Raw genomic sequence first — 11440 nt, forward strand, 5'->3', positions numbered from 1 at the left:
TGGTCCTTCTGCGCAAATTTGGACTGCACTTGTGTTTGTAGAATTCGAAATTTAATGTTTTTTACAAAATTAAAGTTTATGATATTGAAAAGAAAGTGGAGGGATTTATAAAGGGTGGGATGCAGTGAGGAATTTCCTCTCCCCAAGCATAAATGATTTATTGATAAATTACATAAGGTGAAATGCCATAACAAACATGACAAGAGGGAAATATGGATGGTTGACACAGCATTAAGAAGCTCGCATATCTACAGATATAAGCAAGATTTTATATTTTGAAAAATTAAACATAGATTAATTTCAATAAATTCAACAGACTCGATGAAGAATCTCAACCTGAAACATCAACTCTTCATTCATCTCCATAGATTAGAGTTCCCAACCTTGTTTATGCCATGGAACAATACCATTAAGCAAAGGGTTTGTGGTACCCAAGTTGGGAAACCCACCCATAGATGCTGCGTGACCTGCTGAATTCCTGCTGAATTTGTGTGTGTGAAACAGAGAAATTAAGTTTCCAGTGAAGTGGATTTTTTTTGGGAGGAGAATAGACTCATAAATCATAGCCAGAGAAACATCTATTAAAAAAAAATCCATTAAGAGATTTCTGGGTTTAGCTGATAGGACTGAAACAGATATCAGACATTTCAGACCATGATTTGGTAGCACTTCTAATTTAAGTTTTTCATTCTGTCATCCTCATCCTACATCCATACCTAACTCTGTAACCACCTCCTGCCCTCCACCCTGAGAAGTTCTCTGCAGTCTGTCTCTCATTCCTATGGCTTTACCAATTGCAGCCATGCCTTTGTCAATCAAGAAGAAAAAAATTAGAATTTACGCCTCATACCCCTCCATCCCTCTACCTCATTCTTCTTTCCAGATATTTCTGAAAACTTATTTAAATTTGGAACATAGAATATTTCTGTCACGGTGTGCGCTGGCAAATGGTTGAATCCAGGTGCGGAGGAACGACAAACTCCTACGTAGAGACAGAAACAAGAGTTTATTCATAGGAATTCCAGCAGAACATCAGTGGCTTGACCGAGCGACTCATTCTTGAAGCACAAGGACCTCGTAATATGTGCTAATTGGGGTTTCTCCTTAAATAGTCACAGTACACCGAGCACCCGTGCCAGTCGAAATAAAGTTTGACAAGATTAAAAAGAAAGCACAAGGGCTTAACGACTTTAGAAAAGACAACAGTTAACAAGAAGTTCAAGGGAGATGTTAGAAGAAGGTTTTTTACTCAGAGAGTGGTTGGTGCGTGGAATGCTCTGCCTGAGTCAGTGGTGGAGGCAGATACACTGGTGAAGTTTAAGAGACTACTGGACAGGTATGTGGAGGAATTTAAGCTGGGGGCTTATATGGGAGGCAGGGTCTGAGGGTCGGCACAACATTGTGGGCTGAAGGGCATGTACTGTGCTGTACTATTCTATGTTCTATGTTCTATTAAGTACAGGAGCATAGGCCCACAGGGCTCATGGTATTACAGCACAGTATGGGCCCTTTGCCATACAATGTTGTGTGACCTCTTAACCTACTGTAAGATCAATCTAACCCTTCTCTACAACACAGCCATCCACTTTTCTATCATTCATGTGCCTATCTAAGAGCTTCTTAAATGCCCCAAATGCATCTGCCTCTGCCACCACTCCTGCCAGTGTGTTCCTCACACCTACCATACATTGTGTACAGAGCTTACTCTGACATTCCCCCCATACTTTTGTCTGATCACATTAAAATTATGCCCCCTGGTATTAACCACTTCTACCTTGGGAAAACGTCTCTGTCTATCTACTCAATCTATGCTTCTTACCATCTTGTACCTCTCTGTCAAAATGAATGTCCTCCTTCTTGACTCTAAAAGAAAAGCCCTAGCTTACTCAGCCTGTCATCATCAGACATGTTGTCCAGATCAGGCAGTAACCTGGTAAATTCTGCATGCTCCATAAAGCTTCCATATCCTTGAGAACAGTCAGTGCATTGTTCCATCAGTATTTCCATGGAGGTTTGATGGCTCCTCCAAGAAATGCAGGGATATTTTACTGTATTGAAACGACAATATAAATGCAAATTGTGGTTTGACTTCAAAGTAGAATGGGTATCTGAATCTTGGCATAAATGGTGGGCTGTATGGCTTGTTTATCTATGCTATATTTCTCTATGGTAATCTGTCCGTAGTTACTGACACACAACGCAGATGATGCAGTTTATATTACAGACTGGCCAATTCTATGACCATTGCCTACCATATTTAGAATTAATTTTTTTGTTTTAATAGGAAAATCTATCAGCAAGACAAAATATAAATCTCTGCTGGCAGTCTTACAATGGCTCTGATAGCTACTTTATCTTTGGCAGGGGTCTTGAAGTTGTTTATATCTTCCCCTACAGTTTTTTTTTGCTGCGGAAAGTAATTCAAGCTGTGACAGTTTTGATTAATTGAGAAGTACACCTTTTTTTAAAACATCCGTTGTACCAATTTAGCCATCAAAGGAAAAAGATGGAATCAGGCTGGCACCTCGTGCTCCTTCGTTTTGCTATTTTTCTGTTTGCTATTCCATATTCAGGGAGCTGATGAAGACAATGAGGAATTGTCTCTTGCACTGATTTAACAAGCAGACTGAGGTAAAGGAACATCTTAGAGTTCTAAAATAGAGGCCTGCAAAGATTACACTAAGGCTGAATGCAGAAAATAACTGTAAAGTTTACCAGGGCAAATCTCCCAGTGGCCACACATTTTAATTCCACATCCCATTCCCATTCTGATATGTCTATCCACGGTCTCTTCTATTGTAAAGATGAAGCCACACTCAGGTTGGAGGAACAACACCTTATATTCCGTCTGGGTAGCCTCCAACCTGATGGCATGAACATTGATTTCTCTAACTTCCGCTAATGCCCCACCTCCCCCTTTTACCCCATCCATTATTTATTTATATACACACATTCTTTCTCTCTCTCTCCTTTTTCTCCCTCTGTCTATACCCCTTGCCCATCCTCTGGGTTTTCCCCCCTCCCCCTTTCCTTCTCCCTGGGCCTCCTGTCCCAGGATCCTCTCATATCCCTTTTGCCAATCACCTGTCCAGCTCTTGGCTCCATCCCTCCCCCTCCTGTCTTCTCCTATCATTTTGGATCTCCCCCTCCCCCTCCCACTTTCAAATCTCTTACTTGCTCTTCCTTCAGTTATTCCTGACGAAGGGTCTTGGCCCGAAACGTCGACTGTACCTCTTCCTAGAGATGCTGCCTGGCCTGCTGCGTTCATCAGCAACTTTGATGTGTGTTGCTTGAATTTTCAGCATCTGCAGAATTCCTCATGTTTACCAGTAGAATGTACTCCTTTTTTTAACAAGTGTGGATCCTGCGTTTTTTTTTTGTTGCTCATCATAGATAAAAAAACAATGGTGAGTTGTGAGTGACACACAAATTGTTTGAAATTATCACGGCTTGCAAAGCAAGGAGATTGCAAGATGAAATTCATGGAGTAGTGGCATTGAAATGTGAGAATGGTTCAATACTTGACCTGATCACATTTGAAGCTGCTGAATCATTTATTTTGCTACCAATGTGTAATGATAAAATGACTTATTTCACTTTTGCACGAGTGAAATTATTTAAAATGACACTATTACAGTGCCAGTGACCTGGGTTCAATTCTGTCACTGTCTGTAAGGAGTTTATACGTTCTCCCTGTGACCATGTGTGTCTCCACCAAATGCTCCAGGTCCCTCCCACATCAGAAAGACTTACAGGTTAATTGGTCACAATGGTGTCACTGGAGGGCAGGGTCTCACTGGGCCCAAAGGGCCTGTTATTGTGCTGTATCTCTGAACAACTACCAGGTGCTGGAGAAACTCAGTGGGACAGGTAGAATCTCTTGAGGGAAATAGACAGTCGATGTTTCGGGTCAGGACCCTTGATAACTTTAAGTCGTAGAATGATAAGTACTGTGTATCATGTTGTAACACTGCGTTGTTTGGGGAATATTATACTCAGGTTGATATATAGATAATTATACTGATGATAGGTGGAAGAAGGCCAATGAAATGGCAGATGGAATCAGATGGGGAAAGAAGGGTAAAGATGGAGATATTTGGAAGAATCTGTTCACCATCAGCCTCTGTTGTTAATCTTCACACCACTCCCACATCTGGCCTTATTCACTCTTCATTTTTCCCACCCCCCTCCCCCCCCCGGTCCAACAAGAGCCCCTGCCTCACCATTCCCCCTCTCCACTCTCATTCCTGGTGCAATGTATTAATAATGTGTGAAGACCAAGAGGATAAGACGTAACAGAATAGGACCAATGAAGTGTGACCATGGAAAAGTGTAAATGAAACCGCAGGAGATAGTGGAGGTACTTAATGAATACTTTGCTTCAGTATTCACTACGGAAAAGGACCTTGACAATTGTAGGGATGACTTACAGCGGACTGAAAAGCTTGAGCATATAGACATTAAGAAAGAGTATGCGCTGGAGCTTTTGGAAAACATCAAGTTGGATAAGTCACCGGGACTGGACGAGATATACTCCACGCTACTGTGGGAGGCAAGGGAGGAGATTGCTGATCCTCTAGCGATGATCTTTGCATCATCCATGGGGATGAGAGAGGTTCCGGAGAATTGGAGGGTTGCAGATGTTGTTCCTTCATTCAAGAAAGGGAGTAGAGATAGCCTAGGAAATTAGAGACCAGTGAGTCTTACTTCAGTGGTTGGTAAGTTGATAGAGAAGATCTAGAGAGGCAGGATTTATGAACATTTGGAGAGGCATAATATGATTAGGAATAGTCAGCATGGCTTTTTCAAAGACAGGTCATTTTCTGAGGATGTGACTAAACACATTGACGAAGGTAGAGCAGTAGATGTAGTGTATATGGATTTCAGCAAGGCACTTAATAAGGTACCCCACGTAAGGCTTACTGAGAAAGTAAGGAGGCATGGGATCCAAGGGGACCTTGCTTTGTTGATCCAGAATTGGCTTGCCCACAGGAGGCAAGGAGTCATTGCAGATAAGTCATATATTGCATGGAGGTCAATGACCAATGATGTGCCTTAGGGATCCATTCTGGGACTCCTACTCTTCGTGATTTTTATAAATGACCTGGATGAAGAAGTGGAGAGATGGGTTAGTAAGCTTGCTGATGACACAAAGGTTGGAGGTGTTGTGGATAGTGTGGAGGGCTGTCAGAGGTTACAGCAGGACATTGATAGGATGCAAAACTGGGCTGAAAAGTGGTAGATGGAGTTCAACCCAGATAAGTGAGAGGTGGTTCATTTTGGTAGGTCAAATTTGATGGCAGAATATAATATTAATAGTCATAGTCATAGTCATACTTTATTGATCCCGGGGTAAATTGGTTTTTGTTACAGTTGCACCATAAATAATAAATAGTAATAAAACCATATATAGTTAAATAGCAAAATGTAAATTATGCCAGGAAATAAGTCCAGGACCAGCCTATTGGCTCAGGGTGTCTGACCTTCCAAGGGAGGAGTTGTAAAGTTTGATGGCCACAGGCAGGAATGACTTCCTATGACGCTCTGTGTTGCATCTCGGTGGAATGAGTCTCTGGCTGAATGTACTCCTGTGCCCACCCAGTACTATATGTAGTGGATGGGAGACATTGTCCAAGATGGCATGCAACTTGGACAGCATCCTCTTTTCAGACACCACCGTCAGAGAGTCCAGTTCCATCCCCACAACATCACTGGCCTTACGAATGAGTTTATTGATTCTGTCGGTGTCTGCTACCCTCAGCCTGCTGCCCCAGCACACAACAGCAAACATGATAGCACTGGCCACCACAGACTCGTAGAACATCCTCAGCATCGTCCGGCAGATGTTAAAGGACCTCATTCTCCTCAGGAAATAGAGACGGCTCTGACCCTTCTTGTAGACAGCCTCAGTGTTCTTTGACCAGTCCAGTTTATTGTCAATTCGTATCCCCAGGTATTTGTAATCCTCCACCATGTCCACACTGACCCCCTGGATGGAAACAGGGGTCACCAGTACCTTAGCTCTCCTCAGGTCTACCACCAGCTCCTTAGTCTTTTTCACATTAAGCTGCAGATAATTCTGCTCACACCATGTGACAAAGTTTCATACCGTAGCCCTGTACTCAGCCTCATCTCCCTTCCTGATGCATCCAACTATGGCAGAGTCATCAGAAAACTTCTGAAGATGACAAGACTCTGTGCAGTAGTTGAAGTCCGAGATGTAAATGGTGAAGAGAAAGGGAGACAAGACAGTCCCCTGTGGAGCCCCAGTGCTGCTGATCACTCTGTCGGACACACAGTGTTGCAAGCACATGTACTGTGGTCTGCCAGTCAGGTAATCAAGAATCCATGACACCAGGGAAGCATCCACCTGCATCGCTGTCAGCTTCTCCCCCAGCAGAGCAGGGCGGATGGTGTTGAACGCACTGGAGAAGTCAAAAAACATGACCCTCACAGTGCTCGCTGGCTTGTCCAGGTGGGCGTAGACACGGTTAGACTCTTGGCAGTGTGGCGGATCAGAGGGATTTTGGGGTCCAAGTCCATAGGACACTCAAAGCTACTGCGCAGGTTGACTGTGTGGTTAAGAAAGCATACTGTGTATTGGCCTTCATCAACAGTGGGAGAGAGTTTAAGAGCTGAGAGGTAATGTTACAGCTTTATAGGACCCTGGTCAGACCATATTTGGAGTACTGTGCTCAGTTCTGGTCACCTCACTACAGGGAGGATGTGGAAACTATAGAAAGGGTGCAGAGGAGATTTACAAGGACATTGCCTGGATTGGGGAGCATGCCCTATGAGAATTGGTTAAGTGAACTTGGCCTTTTCTCCTTGGAGTGATGGAGGATGAGAGGTGACCTGATAGAGATGCATAAGATGATGAGAGGCATTGATCGTGTGGGATAGTCAGAGGCTTTTTCCCAGGGCTGGATGGCTAACATGAGAGGGCACAGTTTTAAGGTGCTTAGAAGTAGGTACAGAGGAGATGTCGGGGTAAGCTTTTCTCGCAGAGCGTGGTGAGTGCGTGGAATGGGCTGCCGACGATGGTGGTGGAGGCGGATATGAGAGGGTCTTTTAAGAGACTCCTGGATAGGTACATGGAGCTTAGAAAAACCCTAGGTAATTTCTTAAATAAGTACATGTTCAGCACAGCATTGTAGGCCAAAGGGCCTATATTGTGCTGTAAGTTTTCTATGTTTCCATGTTTCTATAGAACAAATATAGAAGAGTACAGCACAGTAATAAGGCCTTTGGCCACAATGTTGTGCTGAACCAATTAAATTAGTAATCAAAATAATAACCCAAAATATCAACAATTCTTTCCCCCCCACAGATGCTGCTTGAGCCATTGAAATCAATATTCAGGGTTTAAGATTTGTTTACACAAGGAAATCTGCAGATGCTGGAAAATCAAGCTGCACACTCAAAATGCTGGTGGAACACAGCAGGCCAGGCAGCATCTATAGGAAGAGTCGACGTTTCGGGCCGGGACCCTTTGTCAGGACTAACTGAAAGAAGAGATAGTAAGAGATTTGAAAGTGGGAGGGGGAGGGGGAGATCCAAAATGATAGGAAAAGACAGGAGGGGGAGGGATGGAGCCAAGAGCTGGACAGGTGATTGGCAAAAGGGATACAGAGTTGGAGAGAGGGAGGATCATGGGACAGGAGGCCTAGGGAGAAAGAAAGGGGGAGGGGAGCATAAGACGAAGATGGAGAGAAGGCAAGAAGTGATTGTGAGAGGGACAGAGAGAGAAGAGAAAAAAAGGAGGAAAATAAAAATAAATGTAAATAAGGGATGGGGTAAGAAGGGGAGGAGGGGCATCAACAGAAGTTAGAGAAATCAATGTTCATGCCATCAGGTTGGAGGCTACCCAGACGGAATATAAGGTGCTGTTCCTCCAACCTGAGTGTGGCTTCATCTTAGTTCCTCCCATTCTGATGTCAATCCATGGCTTCTTCTACTGTCAAGATGAGGCCACACTCAGGCTGGAGGAACAACACCTTATATTCCGTCTGGGTAGCCTCCAACCTGATGGCATGAACATTGATTTTTCTAATTTCTGTTGATGCCCCTCCTCTCCTTCTTACCCCATCCCTTATTTATATTGTTACATACCCTGGGGGTATCTTGTGACTGTCTTATGTGCATGAGGTAATGGTCTTGCGGAGGTCACATGATGTAATTTTCCCGCCAGTGTAAGGTCACATGATGACCTGTTCTCAATGGGTATAAAGGAGACTCCTGGTGTGACGCAGTTAGTCTTTTTCAGTTTAGTTTTGTGTTAGTTCATCAGTTATTCCGTTATGCTGCCTATTTGTCATGACACAGCTTCATTTTAAAACGGAGTTTTCCTTTCTATTTTAAGGTGCAAAGATTGGTGCTGGCAGTTTCGCCAATTGTTGCCAGGTTTGTGTGTTGCATCTATAATTTCCCCTTTTCAGTAGTATTGGAGAGTGAAGACTTTATTAAAGGACGGAAACCTGAAGGACGGGAATAAAGTTGGAGTCGCTTGGCAGCTTTATAACAGATCGACCTTATTGAGGATTCGTTCATAATATAGTGACCTGTATCTGAGATAATTCTTGCAAGAGCGGAGAAGTTGTGCAGTGTTCACTCGCCAGGAAAAGGTCAGTTCCTTTAAGCCATATTATTTCCTTCGTCGTGAATCCTTTGGAGAATCAGCAGTAACGTCACGTCTTCGAAGAAGTTCGTTTCCAGAGAAGTCTCTCCTCAATGACTGTATAAATCATTTGGACTTTCAAATTTACCATTTTAAGACTGGGTTCAAATTTACCACTTTAAGAACTGTTTTTGCATTTACCCTTTTAAGAACTATTCCAGAGTTGCCGTATAGCAGTTAACTTCTGATTATGTTAGTCGTTTGAATACTTTTCGTTATTTGTTGAGCAGAGTTTAATAAGTGTTTGCAACACACATCAAAGTTGCTGGTGAACGCAGCAGGCCAGGCAGCATCTCTAGGAAGAGGTACAGTCGACGTTTCTGGCTGAGACCCTTCGTCAGGACTAACTGAAGGAAGAGCTAGTAAGAGATTTGAAAGTTAATAAATGTTTGTTTGTTTCTATGAAACCTGCCTCAATTGATAATTCATTGTTGCAGATCATGTAACAATATTTATTTTTATTTCCCCCTTTTTTTTCTTCTTTCTCTGTCCCTCTCACAATCACTCCTTGCCTGCTCTCCATCTTCCTCTGGGCTCCCTTCCCCCTTTCTTTCTCCCTAGGCCTCCTGTCCCATGATCCTCCCCCTCTCCAACTCTGTATCCCTTTTGCCAATCACCCGTCCAGCTCTTAGCTTCTTCCCTCCCCCTCCTGTCTTCTCCTATCATTTCGGATCTCCCCGTCCCCCTCCCACTTTCAATCTCTTACTATCTCTTCTTTCAGTTAGTCCTGATGAAATGTCTCGGCCTGAAACGTCGACTGTACTTCTTGCTGTAGATGCTGCTTGGCCTGCTTTGTTCCACCAGCATTTTGTGTGTGTTGCTTAAGATTCATTTATTTGTCATCTGTACAGTAAAAAATCCTCCTGCATTGTGTTTGTTGCACCAGATTCCAGAACCTGTTTCTCTTATAAAGAAGCTGCTTAATCTGGTAAGTAAGTCAAGCATTGCGTGTTTTTTTTTTAATTTTAATTTTACAGCATCTGCTTTACCTTGGCAGTTTGATTATATTCAATTCTAATTTAAAGCCTCCAAAAGCACTGTTAAAGTAGAAATGAATGGGTTGAAGGGAAGAGATCAACGAAGTCTTATTTTATTAAAAATATAGAGGCACATAAAACTTTAGAGTTTTAATATATTAACAAGAAGTTTATATTATACCTCTGACACAGAAATGCAGTACTGTTATTCGTGAGAGACAATCAAACCCAAAGGGCATGAACTTTTTCTCCTACCATATAAGAAATCTACTGTCCTGAAAGTATTAGCTGGAAACCAAGCTGATAATATTGGAAATCAGCTATGGAATATGTTTTGCGAAAGCAGAAGGATAGGGATTGAATGTTAATTTTAATCCGGAATTATATGATTAGCGTCAATTAAGACAGAAACAACAACTAGTCACATGTAATGTTCAGGCAGTAATCAAACAGGCATAGCTATCTGTAAAAGATCGCAGGCTGTCAGTTCACAGTAGACAATAATTTAATAGATTCACTTTAGAAATTGACGAAGGTACAATGAAATGGTATGACAATATCCAATTTACCAAGAAACTTTTTTAAAGCAAACAACATGCATTACAATTTTACTAACATTGAAACTAGCCATTGGGCATGGACATGCTGGTTTTGTACTATTGTTTTTTAAAATGCATTATTGTTTATTTTTATTTATTTAGAGATATAGCATGGAACATGTCCAACCAGCCACACCTCCCAATAAACCACCAATTTACCATTAGTCTAATCACAGGATAATTTACAAAGACCAATTAACCTTCTAACTGGCATGTCTTAGAACTGTGGGAGGAATCTCACACCATCATGGGGAGAAAGTACAAACCGCTTAGAGATGGTGCCAGAATTGAACTCAAAACCCCTGAACGGAAATAGCACCATGTTAACTGCTACGTTACCAGGAGCCCAGCACTGAGCGAAAAATATTAAATGACCCACCACTGAAACTTCCAAGCTGAGAAAAGGATTACATGACTATCCTGTGTGACGAGAATACACATAGATAAGATGTTAGCTGTCCTGTGTGATCAGCAGTTGGTCTGCCACCTGTCTTCAAGAGAGAGATAAGGAACACAATGAAACAGCATCTGGAGATGTGTAATGAAGGGACGGGAGAGAGCTGTCTGGAGTGGCTCCCCCTTTGAACCCTGAACTGTTTGAAGTGGTGGACACGCGATGCCCCAGCGGGGGGATTAAAAGGGACAGGTTCGCTAAGGCAGGACACATGACACCCAAGGTAACGAGACCCTGGAAGCGGTGCGCCTCTCACGAGTCGGTGGGAAGTACCGGACCTTAATCGCACAGGGTGGAAAGGTACGATCAGCAGGAACCCGGTGTGTGTCCGCCCTTGCTTGGGTGCCGGGTTCACTGTAGAGGATCGACCGCATCTGGAGGAGGGGTCACAGTCGGTGACCTCAGGTGACATCACAAAGGACCCGCCCGAAAGCTGCTTGTGAGCAATTATCGCCGGTCTGTGAGTGGAAGCCGTTTCTGAATGATCAGTTGTTCTCTCTCTCCCTCCCCCCACGTTGTCCATCGCCATGGCAACGATTACTACAAGCTGAACTAAATTGGACTGAACTTTTGTGTCACTTTGAAATTTGGTCATTTACCCCTAGACAACGATAGAGCTTGATTGATGCTGTTATTTTAAATTCTGTGCACGTGTGTTTATCATTGCTGAACTGTTGCATTTATTATCCTTTCGATTACTGTGTTGCTTGTTTCTTTAATAAAACTTTCTTAG

The sequence above is a fragment of the Mobula hypostoma genome, chromosome 7, assembly GCF_963921235.1.
Source record: "Mobula hypostoma chromosome 7, sMobHyp1.1, whole genome shotgun sequence".
Taxonomy (NCBI): domain Eukaryota; kingdom Metazoa; phylum Chordata; class Chondrichthyes; order Myliobatiformes; family Myliobatidae; genus Mobula; species Mobula hypostoma.